Here is an 8,134-nt window from a genome sequence, read left to right as displayed (position 1 = left end):
AGCTGATGCATAGTACATGTACAGTAGCTAGAGTGGCTGCTGACATGTCTCCACCATTAACTGCACATTACTGATCTAATCGGTTGGGACCTGGGCGGCGACATCACTCCATATATCTGAATCCTGTGCTGGGAATAGTATGCGTGCCAAACATGAGTAGATCCAATGAAGGGGACGATGCTAAAACTTGTACTCCAGAGTCCACACTACGCTAGAACAGTAGATAGTCCCGGCCCGTAGGCCGTATAGCAATTATCTGATGTGCTAGTACAACTGTATAAGTGTATATTAACCCTGATAGATATATCGAGTAGTTTCATCGTGCAAAGACTCAGCAAGTTCCAGAACAATTTTCATCGCCAAGTTTCGGAACAAGACTAGAGGAGGAGGAACGCATTGTCTGTAGGCTGTAGCTTGGGGTCGAGGTATCGGCCGGCGGCTCTACCGCGCAATCCGTCCACCGCGTGCTGCCATGCATGGCTGACCCCTCGAGCATCCAACGGCCGGCCGATCTATAGAAATGGAACACCATCTGCTGCCCACAAGATTTGCCTGTAGCCCACCGATATCCTCCGACTCTACGGGCTCCCACCGCCAAAACAGCCACAACCGGACCCGCCGGTCGCCCATCACCGCAGACTTGCACCGTTGCACGAGTAGACAAAGCCGGCAGCGACCCAGCAAAGCGTAAGCCGCCGGCAGGGGCCCTATATGAAGGGGGCACCTGTTAGGCTGTCACTGAGATGGGTTGATTGATGTACATCGAAATATGACTGAACCTGCGAGCGAGGCACGCCGGTTTCCATGGCCTGTGTTGCTCCATGCTTCTGCGCACGTACGCAGTATCCCACGAATTGGTTCTACTAGGCACACAAAAAAGAGTTCTAAGCAGCTACACTACGGTTATAAAGAAGGGAAAGTTGTATAGAAAGAAATGTGTTATACTTCCTCCGTTTTAAAATAATCGATATTCTGAGTTTATCTTAAGTCAATTTCCACACCGTCAAATCTATACTGTAAAAATATTTAGTGCATGGTTAATGTAGCAAAACTATATCGCGTTTTAGATATTCATATATTTTTCTATAACTTGGTCAAACTTGAATTAGTCCGACTTAGAGCCGAACAAGGTGTACCTACATATGGCTTTTGCACGATAGATGTATACTATATCATCTAATGGATTGCTGGATCGGATGAAATTTTGTCACGTGCATCCATATTTCTGGCAATGCGGCTTCAGGGGGAGTGATGCGACGCTTCGCTGCCATCAGGGACATGTTGGGTTTCGATTTTCATGGAAAAGACATTGACAGAGAATGTCATGGCGGCTGAGGTCTGAGGTCTAGAATTACGAACTGAGTCTTCGAGGCGATGCGGACTTTGCCCGGTGTTTCTTGACTTGCAATAGCGTCATCGGCAGCACAAGAGAAGTACAAAGTCTTATCTTTCAATGTGAAAATCCAAGATCTAACCTTAAGTGGTCATGTCTGACAATGGTCTTGTTGAAGGCATTATTTTGAAAACATGAACTTCCTCAGGTGAAAATCCAAGGTTTGACCTTAATTGGTTATACATGGCAATGATCTTATTGAAAGCATTGTTTTGAGAGTGCGGACTCCGAGTGCTATCTTGGCAGTGGTTTCGTTGCAGCTACAAGGTTTCGATCACCATAGCGAGATCTTTTGTTTTTTCTTCTTTTTAGTAGGGTTGTGTGCATATGTAATGTATTAATGACATTTCGTTGTTATAGAGGTTGAATGTAATTGACATCTTCGCTATATTAAGTATATACTACCTCCGTTTCAAGGAATAAGGCGTCCTCGTTTTACGAGCTTTTTGTTTGACCAAGAATTACTTCAAATATATCAAAATTGTTTGTATGAAATTGGTACCATTAAAAAGTTGGGTCGCGCTGACCGTCGGTCGGCCGACCGAATCCCTCAAATCGGTTGTTGTTCGCACCGTACGATGCAATTACAGGGAACCGTTGGATCAATTTTGGCAACCAGGAAAAAAAACGAACATCTGCTCACAAATCGCTCGGGGCGAGCGAGCCTCGTCGCTCTCGCGACAGCCAGGACGCGCGGGGCGAGGCTGGAGCAGCCGCCGGCGACGGGAAACGGCGCCTCCCGGCCTCCTCCGCCCCAATCTGGCCATGGCTCACCTCCTCCACGACATCCTATTCCCTAGAAGAGCTCCGACGGCGGGATCAAACCAACCTCCACGAGCACCACCTCCACCCCCGCGGCAAGCAACTTCCGATCCGTCTACTCCGGCCAGTCATAGAGCTCCGACGAGGTTCCAGAACCCTGAAGTGGTATTCGCAACATCTGCTCATGGATCCACTGGAGGCCAGCAGGTACTAGCTCAATTCCCTTCACATACCCTAGGATTTGACTGTTAATGTTGTTTACAACATTAATATGTTATGTTAGCAACAAAACCAAATGTTGTTAGTCACACTGAAAATTGTTGTGTATGATACCCTGAACATTGGTGTTAATACCCTGAAAATTGATGTTGATTCCCTGGAAATTGTTGTTCTACATTTTGGACGAAATTCACTACATATGATGAGTAATTGTTGTGTATGAGATTGTTGTGTATGCAAGAGAACTGTAAGTAAAAATAACAATGTTAACAATGTAAAATATAAGTTTACAACATTATTTTTTTGTGTTAGCAACTAAACCAGATGTGAACTAACAGATCATTCAAAAATAACAGGGAAATGCGGATGATGAAGCTGAATCAGGTGCAGGCTTTTTCAACCTTAACCAGCCGCTTGACTCAGATGATGAAGATGACAACCATGAGCCGATCCAGGAAAATGGAGAAAGTGGTGGTGAAGGCAACTTTGATGAAGATGTATCGTCACGGCCTATTGTCCCATTTGTTGGCATGCAGTTTGATAATGAAGATGTTGAAGTATACAATGAATATGCATACAAGATGGGCTTCGGTACTAGGATTTGTAGCTCCAAGTACAGCCGCAAGAGGGGATGTGAACAAGTGCTAATAAACAGGGTGTTCGAGTGTGTGCACGCTAGAAAGGGAGCAGCAGCTGCAGCAACACTTGGAGGTACATCAGAGAGCGCTGCAAGAAAGCAATGTTCTGCAACACATATGAGCAGCGGGAGCAAAAACAGTAGCCACCAGCCTGCTAGTGCCTCAATGGAAATGTCAGATTCTAGGCAGAGAAACAGGGTGGTTCGTCACAATTGCAAAGCTCACATGATCATTTCGTTGAGAGAGGGATCATTCACTCGTTACAACATTCACCAAGTGAGCACACACATCCTCTTGTCAAAGAGCTTGGACGTCGTAGGTACTACCGGTCTCATCGCAAGATCCCGGAAGAAGACCTCGAATTCTTGGAACTAATGCATAACCGAAATCTGAAAACATCTGATATTATGGGTATGCTGGGTGATGTACATGGAGGCGACATACGAACTTTGGGGTATGTCAAGAGGGATGTTACAAATGAGAGATCCAAGATGAGGGCAAAATTGTTGTTTCGGGACATGGACCTAACATTGGAATACTTCAAGAAGCGACAAGATGAGAACCCAAACTTCTATTATGCAAAAGATGTCGATGAAGATAATGCTGTTCGAGCGTTGTTTTGGGTTGATGGAAGGACCAGCTTGTTGTACCCCAAGTACAAAGATTGTGTATTTTTCGATACAACATTTTGCACCAACCGCTACAATATACCCTTTGCACCAATTGTTGGAATCAACAACCATCTACAGACAGTGGTGCTAGGCTGTGCTTTGCTTGCCAATGAGACAGAAGATGGTTTCAGGTGGGTGTTTGAAAGGTGGCTTGAAGCAATGGATGGAGTCCAACCGGACCACATAATGACCGACCAAGATCAAGCAATGGGAAAGGCCATTTTAGAAGTATTCTATGATGCAATCCATCGAAACTGCTTTTGGCACGTGATCCGGATCGCGAAAACAAAGGTTGGGAAGCCAATGCAACAAGGAGAGCCTTTTGCACAAGCATTTTGGGCATGCATCTTTGACACAGATACCGTTGAGCAGTTTGAAGCCAGTTGGAAACATGTGATGACTTGGTTCCAAATGGATCAAAATAAGCATCTGAAAAAGATGTGGGACTCGAGGAAAAAGTGGGCTCCCATATATTTTAGGAGGAACTTTTTCCCTTTCACGAGTACAACGGGCAGGTCTGAGGGGCTCAACTCTTACTTCAAAACTTTGGTTCACCCGTCTGACTCGGTGTTCACGTTTGTGAGGCAGTTTGAACTATGCCAAGACATGATGCTCGACAGAGAAGACAATGCAGGGTTCATTATTGAGACAAAAGAACCGCCATTGTGGTGCAGGTGAGGTGTTGTAGTTGTTACAAATTTAATTCTGTGTTAACAACAAGCAATAAGAGTGTTAACAACAATAAATTAAAGTGTTAACAACAATTTTTGTAACAATGAAAAAATGAAGTGGTAGGTTTGTAACATTATTTTCCTTTGTGAACAACATCTAGTAACTTTGTGAACAACAACTATTAGCAGTGTTTACAACAACTATTATAACAAATGGAAATTGTAGAAGTAGTTTTGTAACATTTGTTTCCTCCTTGTTTTACAATTACTAACAATGTTAACAACAACTTGAGCATGCTCAACATTGAGAAGCAAGCATCTGTATTCTACACTAGAGAAGTATTCAACCGATTCCAGAAACTTATTGCTGAGAACACTGCCTTTACCCTTGAGCAACAACAAAATGATGCTAGTCTACGCTTTTCCCTGGTTGCTAGTGATCGAAGAGACACTAGAACATACCAAGTTGAAGCTGATGTTGCAAATGGATTATATGATTGCAGATGCAACATGTTTGATATGTGTGGACTAATTTGTCCCCACATAATCAGGGTCATGGTGCACTTGAATATCCAGGTGATACCGAGATAGGTACTTGTTAGAAAGGTGGTCTCAAGCAGCTAGTAAAGGTGCTCCAGTTCCTGATGCCAACACCCGTCCTCACATGTTTGGCATCCCTGGAACAAACACTTTGAGGTACAACAGGCTATGCCGCAAGATGAATCGCCTGGCATCCGATGCGTGCTTTAGTGATGAAACATATGAGTTGGTGTCTGCAGCAATTGATAGTGTTAGTGTTGTTGTTGATGCAAAGAGAAGAGGTGGAGACACACAACAAGATGGTGAACCTGATGTGGTTCAGGTGCAAGCGCAACAACAAACAGCACAAGGAGGGTTGCGAAACCCACCACGGCAACAACCTAAGGGCCGCCCGAAAGAATCGGAGAAGCGAAAGAAGCCTCTACTTGAACAACGTGAAGATGCTGCAAAGAAGAAGAAGAAAGGGAAGAAAGATGAAGAGACAAACATGGCGGAAAAGACGAGCACGACCACAAAAAGAGGCACAGTTTCTAAAAAGAAGAAGATGACGGGAACAAAGGTGACAAAGTGTCCATTCTGCTTAGGGGATCACCATTTGGTTGATTGTCTTTTCATGAAAATGAAAATATCTGTTGCGCAAGAAGCTCAGGGAGCTGCGACACAACAGGATGAAAATGTGCCCGAAGTGGAACTTGGTCTCAAGCTGTAATTTTGTTAGTATTGTTACCTACATATAGCTCTCAAACTTATGTTGCCCCTTTATAGTAGAAAACTTTGATATGGTTGTGTTATATGTTGTTAATGAAGTCTACATGTTCCTGATTATTGACAACAAAAGTTCACCTGGTTACAAATTATTGTTGAGTTTACAATGGAACTATCATGTATTTACAACATATATAATAGAACATATGTTGACAACAAAAGTTCACCTGGTTACAAATTATTGTTGAGTTTACAATGGAACTATCATGTATTTACAACATATATAATAGAACATATGTTGACAACAAAAGTTCACCTGGTTACAAATTATTGTCATGTTTACAACAGAATTTTCATCTATTTACAACATAAAAATGGAACAGTTGTTGTGTGCAAGTTGTTGTATTCAGGTTCCTGACTACAAAACTTTATGTAATTTACAATAGGAAATAAATGTATTTACAACATATTGAACCAAAAACAAACTGTTGTGTAAACAAACAAGTGAAATCACATGCATGTTGAACATTCATACAAATCCATAGCAACAAAGTTATCATTCATGGGGCGAAATGTGCTACCCCATTACAAAAGTAACTGATGGCGTGTAAGCACACGTCCGTTGGGAACCCCAAGAGGAAGGTGTGATGCGTACAGCAGCAAGTTTTCCCTCAGAAAGAAACCAAGGTTTATCGAACCAGTAGGAGTCAAGAAGCACGTTGAAGGTTGATGGTGACGGAGTGTAGTGCGGCGCAACACCAGAGATTTCGGCGCCAACGTGGAACCTGCACAACACAATCACAAAATTTGGCCCCAACGTACAGTGAGGTTGTCAATCTCACAGGCTTGCTGTAAACAAAGGATTAGATGTATAGTGTGGATGATGATGGTTGTTTGCAAAGAACAGCAAAGAACAATTGCAGTAGATTGTATTTCAAATGTAAAGAATAGGACCGGGGTCCACAGTTCACTAGCGGTGTCTCTTGATACGTCTCCGACGTATCGATAATTTCTTATGTTCCATGCCACATTATTGATGATATCTACATGTTTTATGCATACTTTATGTCGTATTTATGCATTTTCCGGCACTAACCTATTAACGAGATGCCGAAGAGCTAGTTGCTGTTTTCTCCTGTTTTTGGTTTCTGAAATCCTAGTAAGGAAATATTCTCGGAATTGGACGAAATCAACGCCCAGGGGCCTATTTTGCCACGAAGCTTCCAGAAGACCGAAGAGAAGACGAAGTGGGGCCACGGGGCGCCGCCACACTAGGGCGGTGCGGCCAGCATAGGGCCCGCGCGGCCCTGTTGTGTGGGGCCCACGTGACCCCTCCGAGGCTGCCCTTCCGCCTACTTAAAGCCTCCGTCGCGAAACCCCGCATCGAGAGCCACGATACGGAAAACCTTACCGAGACGCCGCCGCCGCCGCCAATCCCATCTCGGGGGATTCAGAGATCGCCTCCGGCACCCTCGCCGGAGAGGGGAATCATCTCCCGGAGGACTCTTCACCGCCATGGTCGCCTCCGGAGTGATGAGTGAGTAGTTCACCCTCGGACTATGGGTCCATAGCAGTAGCTAGATGGTCGTCTTCTCCTTATGTGCTTCATTGTCGGATCTTGTGAGCTGCCTAACATGATCAAAATCATCTATCTGTAATGCTATATGTTGTGTTTATCGGGATCCGATGGATAGAGAATACTATGTTATGTTGATTATCAATCTATTACCTATGTGTTGTTTATGATCTTGCATGCTCTCCGTTATTAGTAGAGGCTCGGCCAAGTTTTTACTCTTAACTCCAAGAGGGAGTATTTATGCTCGATAGTGGGTTCATGCCTCCATTAAATCTGGGACAATGGATGTAAAGTTCTAAGGTTGTGGATGTGTCTGTTGCCACTAGGGATAAAACATTGATGCTATGTCCGAGGATGTAGTTATTGATTACATTACGCACCATACTTCATGCAATTGTCCGTTGTTTGCAACTTAATACCTGGAAGGGGTTCGGATGATAACCTCGAAGGTGGACTTTTTAGGCATAGATGCATGCTCGGATAGCGGTCTATGTACTTTGTCGTAATGCCCAATTATATCTCACTATACTTATCATATTATGTATGTGCATTGTCATGCCCTCTCTATTTGTCAATTGCCCGACTGTAATTTGTTCACCCAACATGCTATTTATCTTATGGGAGAGATACCTCTAGTGAACTGTGGATCCCGGTCCTATTCTTTACATCGAATACAATCTACTGCAATACTTGTTCTACTGTTTTCTGCAAACAATCATCATCCACACTATACATCTAATCCTTTGTTACAGCAAGCCGGTGAGATTGACAACCTCACTGTTACGTTGTTGGAAAGTACTTTGGTTGTGTTGTGCAGGTTCCACATTGGCGTCGGAATCCCTGGTGTTGCGCCGCACTACATCCCGCTGCCATCAACCTTCAACGTGCTTCTTGGCTCCTCCTGGTTCGATAAACCTTGGTTTCTTTCTGAGGGAAAACTTGCTACTATACGCATCACA

This window comes from Lolium rigidum, chromosome 3 (assembly GCF_022539505.1).
Source record: "Lolium rigidum isolate FL_2022 chromosome 3, APGP_CSIRO_Lrig_0.1, whole genome shotgun sequence".
Classification (NCBI taxonomy): Eukaryota; Viridiplantae; Streptophyta; class Magnoliopsida; order Poales; family Poaceae; genus Lolium; species Lolium rigidum.
Note: the sequence above shows the minus strand (reverse complement) of the source record.